Source organism: Anomaloglossus baeobatrachus, chromosome 3 (genome assembly GCF_048569485.1).
Source record: "Anomaloglossus baeobatrachus isolate aAnoBae1 chromosome 3, aAnoBae1.hap1, whole genome shotgun sequence".
NCBI lineage: Eukaryota > Metazoa > Chordata > Amphibia > Anura > Aromobatidae > Anomaloglossus > Anomaloglossus baeobatrachus.
This window is the reverse complement of record NC_134355.1, coordinates 393,506,183-393,522,235: the sequence shown is the minus strand read 5'-3', so window position 1 is coordinate 393,522,235 and position 16,053 is coordinate 393,506,183. Positions and strand designations below refer to the sequence as shown.

General features: G+C 40.7%; 1 protein-coding gene across 2 annotated transcripts in view; it reads left to right on the top strand.

Annotated features, from left to right (window-relative positions):
* COL19A1 (collagen type XIX alpha 1 chain) overlaps positions 1-16,053 on the top strand; it is a 1,307,565-nt gene that overhangs the window by 821,068 nt on the left and 470,444 nt on the right. The window lies entirely within an intron of this gene.

Below are 16,053 nucleotides of genomic sequence, written 5' to 3'. Positions count from 1 at the left end.
ATTTAAAAAAAAAATGACGTGAGCTTCACCCAATTTTTGAGTCCAGCCGGGTACAACTAGGCAGCTGGGGATTGGAATCCACAGTGCAGGGTGCCCATGCTTTCTGGGCACCCCCGCTGTGAATTGCAGTCCCGCAGCCACCCCAGAAAATGGCGCTTTCATAGAAGCGCCATCTTCTGGCGCTGTATCCAACTCTTCCAGCTGCCCTGATGCCGGGTGGCTCGCTGGGTAATAATGGGGTTAGGGCTAGCTGTATAGCTGGCCCTAAGCCCGAAATTCATGGTGTCACGCCAATATTAGACATGGTCACCATGAATTTCTAGTAAAGATAAAAAAAAACACAACACACAGAAAAATATTTTTATTAGAAATAAAACACAACACAATTAGTGACTCCATCTTTATTGAAATAAAGAACCCCACCTCCGCAGTAATCCTGGGTCAGGGTCCCGCGCCGTCCAATCCGGATCCAATATCATCTGATCAGTTTGCTGGAAGGCAAAGCGATCAGATGATGTGTCAGGATCAAGTGCCTGAATCCCATCACACATCAGCTGATTGTATAAAAGCCGTTTATACAATCAGCTGATGCATCGGTGCAAAAAAAAAAAAAATCATACTCACTTATGTGCTGATTACCGGCAGCTCCTGGAGCGATGGGGCGGGAGTCTGATCCTGTCCGATCGCTGCAGCAGCTGCCGGTAATCAGGGATGAAGTCCCCTGACGCATCCGCTGATACCGGCCGGGCGCCCACGTCACCGCGATACTTACGATCACCTGATGCGTCAGGTGACTGCATCAGGTGATCCATCGCCAGGTCCTGTATCCATCGGAGGTGTCCCGGCCGTCTGCATACAGCCGGAGCGGGGGTGGCGATACCGTGAGAGGAGATGGGAGCGGGCATGGCACCGGGACCCTGCAGACAGGTGAGTATAACTTTCTTTTTTCTTTTCTACTGTTAACTTTTGTTTTCGCAGCCGCTTCCACCTCCTGCCTGTACATGGCGCCACACGGCAGCATACATGCACAGGACGGGAGGTGGACGCGGCGGTGATGGTACCGGGAGGATTCACGCTTCTGTATATACTGACAGAAGGAATCCTCTTCCTGTACACGTCACTTTACTACCCACCTCCTGCGTTTATAGCTGCGTTTTTGGTCTTAGAAACGCACCAAAACACACCAAAACGCAGCTATTTGCGTTTCTCATTGCGTCTTTCAACATCCCATTGAACTCAATGGATGAAAAGCGCAGTGAAAAACGCGGGAATAATTGACATGCTGCGTTTTTGTGGCACCACAAAAACGCAGCTGAAAAAAAACGCTTTGTGCAGACAGCAAAAATGAAAACTCATAGACTTTGCTGGGGAAGCAAAGTCATGCAGTTTTCTGAGCAAAAACGCACCCGAAAACTGCGCAAAAACGCCGCGAAAAACGCACTGTGTGAACTTACCCTTAAAACACTGTTAACTTATAGATTAACCCTGTATCTGCAGGCTAATAGCTTTATTGGACCTTGATAGGTTCCCTCCAATCAATCAATAGGTGCAGAGATGGTGCACAAAGTCTGCAACATCAAAAGCTCACAACATTTTTCTGGGGTAATGTATCCTAACTGTACATTCTTGCAGTTTCAACAAAGCAGATGGGATTTATAGAAATCTCATGCCCAATGTGCTTTTTTAAAACTCAGCATAAATTGACTTGCAGTGCGTATTTCAAACCTGTCACACATCGCTGAAATCTGTGTCTCAGCGCCTAGCTCTGTCTTTAACTATAAAGGAAAAACCTGCTGACATATTCCCTTTGATAGGTGCAAAAATTCTGCATAAAATCTGTAACATCAAAAATTAACCAAGTAACCTTAAGCCTGATTCAGATATAATTTTCTTCACATACGAGAAAAATGGCCCAAGTTTCATCAGTGATTTTCATCAGAATCTCTCTTCAGATACCTTCATCAGTGTACAAGGGCCTGCTGATAAGTCTTTGGCTTTGTGATTTTTTTTTGTTTCTATGGTAACGAATGTTATAGCACATGAAAGCCTTATGTGTCTAATATATGTTTTGTTGCTTAATGGCTCAATGTTCTACGCACACAGGAAAACAAAACGGCAGGGTCTAATGCGATATTCACAGCAACTGAGAACAGAGGAGTGATAAAATTCTTGTCTCTGCAAGGAAATTCCATGAAGAATAGTCATGGTGATATGTCACAGACATTGGGGGATCAATGCCCTTCATACTTTACAGTTAAGAACTGAGTTGCCAAATTTAAAATGGGCCACTTCAGCACCAATGATGAGGAACTGTTACGTCGACACCGGAGTCCGCTCCATCAATTTCTACTCCGATCGCCAGGCGACGCCATGTTCCTGCCGTGGATAGTGCTGGTGATGGGAGAGGAGTCGATGCCAGCGGCGCCGGTGGGCGCAGGCTCCGCTCATCCACTGGTCTTGGTTTCCTAGGGATCTGCAGTGCCACTGGCTGACTGTAAGTGGCGGGTATCTCCCAGCTGAAGTACCATCATTCAGCTACAGCCTATGGGTAGACACCACATCCTTTTTAATGCCCCTCCTGTCTGCTGACCTCATGTCAATTGTTTTTGCCATTTGGGTTTTGCACTGCAAAGCTGAGTTTTTGACCAAAGTTCTGCAACAAAAAGGCTGCAGTTTGAACAGCATAGTGCGGACAAGAAAACCAAATTCCCATAGACTTTGCTTGAAAAGCAGAACACAACCATTTTGGCATTAAACGCTGCAGTTGAAAAAGCAGCGAAAAAGCAGGTAAAAAGCAGGTAAAAAGCAACGTGCGGACATAGCCTATGGATTCGACCACCTCTACAGCGGCAGCGGGAACAGTTGATTGGTGGGGGTGTTATGTGTCAGTGTCAAACATAGGCCATCATTGTTAAAGTGCTGGACAATCCCTTTAAGCATGAGCATACTGTTATTTATAATATTGTTTTCAACTTGAACATATTTTCTAGTTTTTCATGGATTTTTCTTTAAAGTGTTTGACTAATCATGTTATTTCAGGTGTGCACTTTCTGCTTCCCAACTTTCTGCTTCCCAAGTTCACCAAAGCTAGCCAGATCCAGCAATCCCATCAGCTTCAAAGCTATGACTGCAAGTTATATAGCAAAGAACTTGCAAATGTGCATTCCTTGCCTAAGAAACTGGCGACTGCTGATAAACTGACAAGGTGGCCAATAACTTGGGCAAAAAGCAGTAAACTATTAAATTATAAATAATCGGTAAATTGCAAATTTTAATATTTTTACAAAGAACCTTTCAAATTTACTTATTCAAGAAGTTGAAAGAACCACTTTAACATGATTATTGTCATCTTTAGTGTTGAGTGAGTAGTTAACTATTTGTACTCGCTATGCTCTTAGCGAGTACTGTCCGTTACTCACATATTCGTTACGAGTTGCGGGCGCAATGTAAGTCAATGGGAAATACTCGCTAAGTAACGAGTAACTCGAAAGCCTTACTATTTGCTACTTGCACGAATAGTACGGCTTTCGGGTTACTTGCTACTTAGCGAGAATTTCCCATTGACTTACATTGCGCCTACTACTCATAACGAATATGCGAGTAGTGGTCAGTACTTGGTAACAGCATAGTGAATACGAATAGTTAACTACTTGCTCAACACTAGTCATCTTCTAAAATTTTTACTATAACATCACACTTCTCCAAATGAAACATCCATTCAGTAATACCATATGCCATAGTTTAGTAATTTAATGTTAATACTGTAAAACAATTCCTGAGTATACAAAATATCTGATAAATCATCCAAAGCGTGTACTTACTATTTCATAGCTCAAGAACAGCCTGATATTTATTTGAGTGGCCTTTTCGTATTGCCCGTTCACATGGATGTGTTTTAGCAGGTTTATCAGCTGTTTCCTGACCTCCTTCCAAACCACAAGAAATGCCTGACTCCTTTAACAGAAACTCTCCCGTCTGCGATATAGATCATGCTTGCACTATTCAGAGTTTGGCAGGTTGGTAGCTATGATTTAGCCCTTGAATGTATGGACAGACAAAGGCACCTTGCAAAGTGAAATGATCCCTGCATTTTTCAGATGGCACAGATCTGCATTTTACCCTTATTGTGTACATATAGTCACATAGTGATGCTTCATTTATCTAAAGCCTAATGCAGGCAGATATTAGTAATGACTTGAGCAACCATTATTTTCATGGTTTACTGGTCTTATTAGTTAATGCCAGAGACAGTAAAGTGATTAAAAATCACTTTAATACTATCAATTCAGTAAAACGGGTTGTGGGGTTTTTTTCTGTTGATTTACACAGTGTGACTGGCCCCTGTGATCCATATTCTTACAGAAAACTATTGTGATACGTAATTCGGTAGTGTTAAGGAAATAGAATGTGAAAATAATGCAACCTCTGTTTTCTTTACTTTTGCTCCATAGAGTTTAATAACCCTATGTGTTTTATTAACTTATTGACTAGATATATTGTTAGGAAATAGATTATTTTTAAAATGTGCAGTATCTTTTGTCACTATTCCCATGTCACTCATTTCCCCAGATCCTCAACTTGTTAGTGGTAGTTAAGTTATTTTAGCCCTAATTTATGTATGAGGAAGGGATTCATATTATAAAGTTTATCCAAAATAGCTAGAAAATGATAAGAGGTGAAAAGAAACTACAACACGGAAGTTCAGAAGTTTACATACTTCACAATGCAAACTGCAAACATTATTAAATTGATGTCTTAGGGGTACTTTGCACGTTGCGACATCGCTACTGCGATTCTCGTTGGGGTCAAATCGAAAGTGACGCACATCCGGCGCCAGTAACGACGTCGCAACGTGTAAAGCCGAGAAGCAAAAGCGTCAAAAATTGGTGATCTGTGTAGTGTCGGTCATTTCCATAATTTAGCTGCAGCGACTGGTACGATGTTGTTCCTCGTTCCTGCGGCAGCACACATCGCTGTGTATGAAGCCGCAGGAGTGAGGAACATCTCCTTACCTGCGTCCCACCTGCAATGAGGAAGGAAGGAGGTGGGCGGGATGTTTACGTCCCGCTCATCTCCGCTTTTCCGCTTCTATTGGCCGCTTGCCGTGTGACGTCGCTGTGATGCCGCACGACCCGCCCCCTTAGGAAGGAGGCGGGTCACCGGCCAGAGCGACGTCGCAGGGCAGGTAAGTGCGTGTGAAGCTGCCGTAGCGATAATGTTCGCTACGGCAGCTATCACAAGAGATTGCATCTGCAACGGGGGCAGGGACTATCGCGCTCGGCATCACTACAATCGGCTAGCGATGTCGCAGCGTGCAAACTACCCCTTAGACCTGATGACGCTTAACTTAGGCAAGAAAGCTTTGTAAAAGGCTTATACAGACATTTCTGACATGGATATCCCAAGTACGAACAGCAGCCTTGTCAGAGGCCTATTTAATAATGTGTGCAATTTGTATTTGGAAATATAATCCAGTGACAGATCCCCTATTAAAACAAGCACTGTTCCCTTTCAGTAGGGTTTGGCTCTTCTTGGCTTCAAAAATTAACTGAATATGGGTTAATAGTAAGATGAATGTATTGATCAACTTCAAGTCAAATTTTTTCATATTCTTAGGTCCCAGGAAATTCGAACACTTGCAATAAAAAAAAATGCCCTAAAGCTATCATATAATATGTTCTAGATGAACCAATCAGAGGGCCTATATATTCCACTATAAAAAATGAGGGCTGGCCAAGTAAAGCCATTTAAGGCTTTTACAAACGTAGGAACAGAGGTCAAAGCGCACAGCTCATTTCATATGGGGATAAAAAAGGCCTAATCTGTTTCTGATGTACTGCTGCAGTTTTAAAACAAATTGAAAATGGGGTTATAGATGAGGATGATGATGATGATGATACAAGATTCAAATTATGTAGGGAAGTTCTGAACCTGCATAGTCAGTGTGACAGTGAACTGTGTGATTTGTCATTAACTACAGAAACAGTACCATACTAACAGTATTATTTTATTCTTTATACCCTGTAAACAAGGAGGGCATTTTAATACCCCTGTGTTTTAATTTTAATTTTACAAAACCAAAATCCTGAAACCAAGACTTGTATGCCATAATGTGTGCTTTCTGGATACTGAGATAAGCAAGCGATTTTTATTAAACAAAATAAAAATCTCTATAATGGAGAAATATAAGTACAATTCTCTAACTCACAAAGTGTGTGTTGTTAAAATATATATTATAAATAATATTATTGGAATATAATTATAATATATATTTTACTAAAAATATTAAATAATGTGTTATAAATAGTTTGAGCAGCATGTTTTAGCTGACAGGTTACCTTTAAGTGTGACAAAGGTATTTGAAGTGCTGTGTGCAGGTTTAATATTGGACTTTTACAACAATGAAGTATGCAAAAAAAATAAATAATAATTTGATAGATAGATAAAGCACATCCCCAATTTTCTTAGAAGGGGAAATAGAACTCCCAAAACTGATTCCATAACGCAAACTTTCTCCTCGCTTGAGACTGCAGGCCCCAATGCAACAAACAACTCCTGGATTTTGACTATTTGGGACTGGGTTGTTGATTCCACACTAAAGGCCCCGTCACACACAGAGATAAATCTTTGGCAGATCTGTGGTTGCAGTGAAATCATGGACATATTGTATCATTTGTACACGGCCACAAACCTGGCACTGATTGTCCACAATTTCACTGCAACCACAGATCTGCCGCAGATTTATCTCTGTGTGTGACAGGGCCTTAACATTGAATCCTGGATCTGACAAGCAGCTTAATTCCTCTGGGTAAACCATGACATTCTGTGCATCCCAATTAGAGATGAGCAAACCTGAGGTTCGAGGTTCAAAGTTAAGGTTCGGAAACCGACTACCAAAAAACAAAGTTCAGGTTTGAAGTTCGAGTAAGTTACAAGTGCAAACCAGTCAAGTGAGCAGCGCTGTGTTTGGGTATGGTTGATGTTCAGCCCTGTGTAAGCTGTGTGCAGTGTTTGAATGGCTCCTACTGGGGGTAAAATCAGCATGATCAGATGTAATTTGCACAAAAACAAAATTTGGGAAAAATCCCCAACTATGGCATAATGGGTATGCCTATATGCTGTTGTGGAACCCCTGGATGGTGTGTACAAATAACAGTGCCCTGAAACTCCCCTGGATTGGCAGAGCTGAGTAGTATCCTACTGCTGCCACTAATTATAGTGACACAAGGGTCAGTGGTGCTCTCATCCTCTGGCCTGGGTGTCCTTAGAAAGACCACATTAACCAGGGCTCACCCTACTGAACACCTATAATTTTTCCCCATGGACAGAACACAACTCAGACAACACAGATGGAGGTTACCACACTTCGGTAAGACTTTATAGAGTTCACAACAGGCAACAGCATATAGTTCATTCCCAGCAAAGACACGAGATGGTGGAAGTGAAAGATTCCCACCATTTACTTGTTCACCAAGGATTAGAACCTCTGCAAATTAGGGGCATCCAGGGACACTATCCCAGCCAGCAGAACCACACGTTTGGAGGGCACCCACTGACAGGATATAGTGGCAAGCTTAGGAAGCTGACCGATCACAGCGAAGTATGTGGCCAGGTGACCAGTTAGTCCCAACCTGGGTCCTCCAAACAAATTTGTGGACTCAGTGTTGGGTAGTGGAGTAGTTCTGTTATCATCCACCAACTGGAACAATAGTCCCTAGACTGAAGTCCCGAAGAATCACACCAATGATTGGTGCAGACTCCCTAAGCTTCCATTTCACAGCTTTGTGTCCCCCAGGGTGAGGGGGGAGACAAACATGGCTGTTCCCTAATGGTTCACTAGTTCAATTAGACTGCATAATTAATAATAACTCCAAATGAGACAAACTAGTACACTGCAGAGGGCTAATGCAGGCAATCCACAAATTAGCATACAAAAAGGGCACCCGACAGTTTTACATGTAATAAAGGCTCATATCCCCAGACTTACTGAAGAGAGAAATAATAGCTTTGGCATTATTAAGCATAATTCACCCTTACACAAGTGCCCAGATATTCCTCACTGATGCTGAGTCAGCACACCAGGTATGCTTAACTCTGAAATGGTGTTTCAGAGAAAAATATACTTTTGATATTTGACAATGACTGAGCCACACTGTTCTCTAGTTGTACAGGTGAGTTCTTGGTGTCCTGTCGACACCCGCTGACAGTGACTTACAGGTCTCTGCTTATAAGCGCATGTAGTCTAGCCTGACTAGTCTAGAGCAAAGCTTGGTCCTCAGTGGCTATTAAAAGTATGTTTTTCTCAGAAACACAGCAGCATTTCAGAATAAAACATATCTGGCTGGGATCATACAGTCAGTGGCTGATATATGCAGCCATAGTATCTATCAGCTGATAGGCACCTGTTAAGCAGACCAAGTTATGAGCTGCAAGCATGGAAAACCCTACATTTGTCAAAATCAATCAGGCATGGATCAGTGCTGACTTTCATTCACATATGGCTGATGAAAAATTGGCCATATAATTTGTCAGCCTGACTATCTGCTGTCTATTTCCAACATTGTTCTCCTGCCACCGCTGACAATAGGCCAGGCTCAACTGGAAATCTACTCCCTACCCACTGTGTCATATATAATTTAGTACTGCTGCTGTCTGGGGTGCTGTTAAGTGACCTACACATCCACACATCTCCTGGCGTACTGGTCCTAATTTACTACCATTCATTTACTATTATGGGGAAATATATGTCTGGATAGGGACATATATACCAGGATGGACCCAGGATGGGAGACATATTTACCACAATGCAGCCCAGGTTAGGGACATATATACCAGAATGAGGAACATATATACCAGGATGGGGGACATATTTACCAGAAAAGGGACCAGGATTGGGGACATCTATATCAGGATGGGGGACATTACTGCATAATAAAGGGGGATTGGTGCAACACATGTCTTTATAGGATTTAAAATGCCAGAAAGGCCCATACATCTGACCAACATGTCCCATGTTCAAATTTTGCACCAGAGCCAAACTGACTAGTTACATTACTGTCAGGGATGCTGTTTAAGCTGCTTGCTGATAGCTGATAGCCTCTTATTGGATAGGGATAGTGCTAAGTGTATGCAGATATAGATACAGCAAGTAAAATAAGTATTGAACAGGTCACCAATTTTCTAAATAAATATATTTTTATAGGTTCTATTAGCATGAACTTTTCACCAGATGTTGGTAACAACCCATCGAATCCAAACAGGTAAAGAAATTAAACCATTGATGTCCATATATTAAGTTATGGGAAATAATGAGAAATGACACAGGAAAATGTATTTAACACATGCAGAAAAAGAGGTGCCAAAACCAATGGAAAATCATGACACCAGCTGAAATGTATTAGTAATTAGAAAGTAATCATGTGATTTATTAAAAAATAATATTAACGGTTTCAACTGATGGCTTAAGAAAAGGGTTCTCATAACCAAGGTGCCACACAAGAAACAGCTAATGTGGTAAAACCAGTGAGAAAACAAAATACAGTATATCAGCATGAATACCAACTTTCAAGAATTGTGGTGGAGGGATAATTATTTGGGTTTGGTTTGCTGTCATAGCCATCATAGAACCTTAGCAACTTGCTGTAATTGAAACATCCATTAGCTCTTCTGTTTACCATAGTATTTCTGAGTCAAATTTGAGAACATTAATCAAAAAGCATGTCTGAAATGGACAATCATTTCAACCACATAAGAAAATTTAGATCAAAGTGGCTGAAAAAGAAAAAATCAACATATTGCAATAGCAAATTAAAACCATTAGAAAGAAAAGTGTGCCAAAATTCCTCCAGAAAGAAGTGAAAGATTGATACCATGTGATGAAATGGATGTGTAGTGGCCCAGTCCAGATTGTGTCTGTTTCTTTAAGTACATTTACTTATATGTAATATTATTCTATATGTTATAAGTAAAGCATTTTTCATTTGTTGTGTTCTAGCACCATCTACTGGTGAAAACTGTAAGAATCTGAAGTGTTCATTGGGTGTTATCCTATTGGCTAGTTCTTGGTCACATGGCTCAATAGGTGGAGCTATTCTCCAGCCTCTGTCTAGAAACAACTGGAATGAGCTGGTTCGGGCTCAGTCTCCTCTGAGGGAAGACATTATGTGGAGAATCTCTTCACCACAAGACTCCTCCTAGGCCCGAGGCCTAGAATTTCATCATTTCCTGATTTTTACAGGCAATATGCTGAAGGCTTCCTATCCTGACACTGTGCATCTCTTCAGACAGTAGGGCATACTGACTATATACCAGACCCTACTGCACGCAGATTGGGGAAGTTTGAGGGTCTCCCGCCCCACTGCAATATTAGTGGCTTTCATGCCATTGTCCACGCACCAGCCATCCGCTCCCCGTAGCACGCTGGGCAACTGTCTTCATTTGCTTACAATTACTGCACGTGTCTGAACTAGCAGTGAAATTAATCCCAGGACTCCAGGTCTGTACAATCTTATCATATCTACCCTCTAAACTCAAGAGACTCTGAACCTAAAGCATACCAGTATTAATTCTGAAACAAATCGTGCACTTAAAGCTCCAGTACCCTAATTGCACTTCAGCATTCAACTCCAAGCTGTATTTGCTGTGGCCTACCCACGAGAGACTGTGAAACATATATTCCGCATTGATTTGCTTTGTTCCTGCTATAATAAAGCAACTGTTATCCCCAAGACCGTGTCTGTGGACTGTCCATCAGCTGTGGATACTGTGTGGGGGTGGATAGCAGGGAACATCTGGGCCCTTACAGATGCCATTGTAGCTTGCTTGCGCCAACTCCAGAGACAAGGGCTGTACCAATTACTAGTATTAGGAATCACATGCTATTGTATGTTTTCCTTTTATAGTGAAAATTTTTGAGATATTGACAACTTTATAAGTTTATTGTTATTATTCTGTATACCTCAATAGCAGCTGACTAGGGAGGGCAAGAAGACGGCCAAATGTGATTTCTGGCATTCTATTTTTTTAAGTGTGGTTAAATATTGTTAGATTTTCAGTTTGGACTTAGCCGCAGGATATTTCAACAATGGGAAAACCTTTATTTTTTTCAAATGTTTCATAATATTTTTAAACAGTTTTTTTCTTTTTACATTTTCATATTCGCACTCTCATTGGAAATGAACCTATGATAGGGTAATAAAGCAATGTGTGGGTATTATACAGTCCTGGCATTATAATAATATTTAGTCACTGTATTTAATATTATTTGGGGATAAGGGTGATCTGCAGATTCAGATTCTGATACACCATAATGTGCCGAATATATCAACAATAGAAAGCATGAGCCTTGACAAACATAGCCCATACCACCAACAAATCACTAAACGACATTTACATGTATCAATGACACAAATAGCTGTTGTTCCAGTAACTAGTAGTTTTATCATTGTTTTTTTTTTTTTAATGCTGACCAGTTATCATTGGGAATTTATGATTGCTTAAGAACTAGTAAACATGGGTTCAGATGAGCCTCTAGGGTGTGTTCCCTCAATCAGTGTTATCCGCGTTCTGGAAGCAGAATATTTTCGATGAGCTTCTTTTTAACGGTGAGTAAACTCATGTGCGGTGTGTTTTTCCAAGTCGCAGCATGTCAATTTCTCATGAGGAAACCCTCAGTTTTCTGTACGGATCTTCCCCATAGATTTGCATTAGATGTGGAAAATTCTGAGGTAAATCAGACACATGTGTTTTTGGTGTGGAAACGCACGAAAAACACATATAATCCACACCTAATGATGTTAATACCAGGAAGTTTCAAGACCAAAGCAGCTTTATTTAAAGAATGACATACCAGAGACAAAAAAGCCGTAAAAAATGTGATCAAAACGCAGATTCATTGTCACGTGTATGACATGGTAACCAGGGGTAAGGGCACCTAGACTCAGACTAGGGGCCCAAACTGTCCCTTATTCCAAAGGTAAGCTCAATGGTAGTCAGGCCTGAACCGCCAACATGACCCTGACTCCTGAGTAGCCCTGGTCTAATACCCCTTCTCCCCCACCCCCGGGGAGGGCTGGGACTGGAATAAAGAATCCCACAAGTACCGACAGATAAGGGAAAACCAAAGCTCAAACACACTGTAAGCACACATGGGGTAAAGACAATACGTGCTTAGGGAGAAATAAAGTACAGGGAGGAAATAAACAAACAACAAAGATATTTCCACTGCACACCAAATAACATACAACAGTTCACCAACATCTGGATCACCATGCACAAAGACCGATAACGCTGGAGCTATCTTCAGCATGTGAGGCTGGGTTCCAGCATCTTTTTAATGATGGGGGCGGCTGTGATAGGACATCATCAACCTGGGACCCTAGCAGTCAGCAGGAATTAACTCCTGCTAAACTGAAAAGCAGAGAGTACAAAACAGTCGACGTGTGACTCAGGCTGAGCAATTAAGACGCATCAGGTGGCCTGCCAGACTCTGCACTGTGAGTGGAGTCTGTAGTCGCCATGATATTCAAAGACGCAATAAATCCGCAAGTAAACTAATGTGCGGAGATGGTGCAGAAATGCAGTGCCAAAAACTCAACTGATATTGATAGTGGGAACGTTCCTTTAAAGTGGTACACCTTTGTGCTTTGGGCAGCGTGAGCTGTAAATACTTGAAATGTCTCACTGTTTCTAGCTAAGCCGTTCAAATTACCCTTCCCTTTGCACGAGTTTTCTGTTAGATTTTAACAGATTGTTACCTTAATATAAATTGTAAAATTATGGCTATTGCAAAAGCAGCAGAGATGGATAAACAATTTGTCGAATGGATTTTTTTTGTTGTTGCAGTGCTAAAATGAGTGTTATTTTCAGTTACATGCACATTTGTTTGGAAAGAACAATGAAAAGTATTATTTCAGAATAATTTAAGCCTTGAAGTTGTGCAGAACAATTTTCATACAATATGTGTCACTAAACTTCTGTTAACTAATAGCCTGTGATAAATGGAAAAGATTGTGCAGAGAGATGGCAGTTATGAAAATGATCATGTACATTTGATGACAGATATACAGATAACTACATGATGTTTCATTGTGTAGGTGCTTGTACATCCTAAACTTAGATGCAGAGGTAAAAACAACTGATATAAATTACTTCACGTCAAAAACCTTATGTATCTACTTTAAATGGCTACAAAATGATATTTTCACAAACTTTTTGCTAAGGGCTCACCTAGAGAGGTGGATTTTGTGAGCAACTCATATCAAAGACGAAGGCACAGCAGAGTAGGACTTGCCGGATGGCTCAGAGAGGACCGGGACAGTGGTGTGTGCAGGATAGCAAGCAAGCTGAGCAGGAAACACCACAAAACACATAGGCAGGAGTATGATATTCTCAAGAGTTGTATAGTATCAGAACACATTGTCAATAGCAGAAACATATGCGATAAGCAGACACCTCAAGGCAACAGTGATGAATAGACAAACTTGATACTTGCAGAGAATATTGCACACTGTCGTAGCATAGAGGTGTGAGCATCACCAATGTTAGCAAAGAAGACTTTGTTATACTTAGGCCGGTGTCACACTTGCAAGTGCCTCGCGTGTATTTCGTGCGAGTCTCGCGTTGCATCACCGGGCACGGATTCACACTCTCTTCACATGAGCGGGTCGGTTGCATGCGTCTTTATGCAACCGACCTGCTTCTGTGAGGAGAGTGTTTGTCTGTGCCGGGTGCTGCAACGCGAGACTCGCACGAGATACACGCGAGGCACTCGCAAGTGTGACACCGGCCTTACAAGGAATTTGCTGATGAGATGAAGAAAGTGGATGGTGTGGCAAACTCCTTAAGTCAACCTGGCAACTGAATGTGGTTGTCCCTGAATACTCAGAAAGCACATAGCTGTCTGAGTCAGCATTTAAGTGAACCTGTTCATTGATTTATGCTGCCATACCACAAGCAGCACAAATCAGATCTTGGCTGTATGATTGCATTCATATTATTGCACACCAGTGATTATTCCCGTATTTTTATCCGAGAATTTTTATCCTCCTTATGCCCTTTAGAATTGTTTGGTATCTTTAGATAATGCATCTTTGCATCAAATTACTTTTTCCCATGCTGGATCTCACTGTGCCATATCTCGCCCCTGCATGGTTTTGGCGTTTATATGGTGTCCACGCATGTCCGGGAGTTATAACAATTCTCTCCGTTCATGAACGGATCCCTGACTTGTGACCTGACTCGTGAGCTGAGTCCACATTTTTCCCGGCAGATAATGACTGTTATATTCAGCCATCATCTGCTTCCAACAGCAGCGGGTGGAGCAGAGCTCCACTTGCGGCTATTTACATGTTAAATGTGGCTGTCAGTCTCTGAGGCTGTGATATTGCTGTATATAACACAAGCGATTAGATGACTACAGGTTCAAGTGGCCTATGGAGACTAACAAATACAATAAAAAAGGTTATGAAAATATAAAAAATAAAAAATTCTAAAAGATCAAATCACTCCACTGTTTTAACCCAATCAAAATTAAGAACTACATTTCTTTAAAAAAAATACACATTTGTTATCACTGCATATGTAAAAGTCTAATCTACCAAAATATTAAAGAAATTAATCTGATTGGAAAGTGCTATAATGAGAAAAAAATAAAAGCTCTAAAATTGCGGGTTTTTTGGCTGACGCAACAACACAAAGTGATGTAATAAGAGATGATTAAAACATTTTTTTCACCCCAAAATGATATTAATAAAAAGTTTGGCTCAAGGTGAAAAAAATAAGCCCTCACACTGCTCAATATCCCGAAGATTGAAAATTTTACGGGTCTCAGAATATAGTGACACAAGCAATTTGTTTTTTTTGCAAATTTCTAGATTTTTTTTTCCACCACTTAAATAAAACAAAAACTATGTATATTTGGTATCCCCCTTATAATTCTGACCTTGAAAACCATATTGCAATGTCATTTTTGCCATAAATTGACCACTATAAATAAAACTTTTGCATAATGGCACTTTTTTCGCTATTTCACCACACTTTTTTTCCCCACTTTATAGTACATTATGTGATAAAGATGGATGGTGTCACTCAAAAGTACAAGTAAAATATATCTTTGTACAGTGTTTACCATGCCTGATGAAGAGACCTTAGTTATCTCAAACGCAGCTATTTATTACCATCTTTTCATTTGGCCATTGAAAGGTATCAACCACTGAGGACCTTTTTTTCAAAAGTACAACTCGTCCCACAGAAAACAAGTCTTCACATTACTAAGTTAATGGAAGACTAAAAAAAGTTATGGCTCTTGAAATAAGGGGAAGAAGACATGAATGTGCAAAATCAGAAAATCGCCCTATTGCGAAAAGATTAAATTTGAAACCATCCATAATTAAATTGTTATTTTATATATATATATATATATATATATATATATACATATATATATATATATATATATATATAGTACAGACCAAACGTTTGGCCACACCTTCTGATTCAAAGAGTTTTCTTTATTTTCATGACTCTGAAAATTGTAGATTCACATTGAAGACATCAAAACTATGAATGAAAACATGTGGAATGAAATATTTAAAAGTGTGAAACAACTTAAAGTATGTCTTATATTTTAGGTTCTTCAAAGTAGCCACCTTTTGCTTTGATTACTGCTTTGCACACTCTTTGCATTCTCTTTATGAGCTTCAAGAGGTAGTCACCGGAAATGGTCTTCCAACAGTCTTGAAGGATTTCCCAGAGATGCTTAGCACTTGTTGGCCCTATTGCCTTCACTCTGCTGTGCAGCTCACCCCAAACCATCTCGATTGGATTCAGATCTGGTGACTGTGGAAGCCAGGTCATCTGGCGTAGAACCCAATCACTCTCCTTCTTAGTCAAATAGCCCTTACACAGCCTGGAGGTGTGTTTGGGGTTATTGTCCTGTTGAAAAATAAATGATGGTCCAACTAAACGCAAACCGAATGGAATAGTATGCCACTGCAAGATGCTGTGGTAGCCATGCTGGTTCAGTATGCCTTCAATTTTGAATAAATCCCCAAC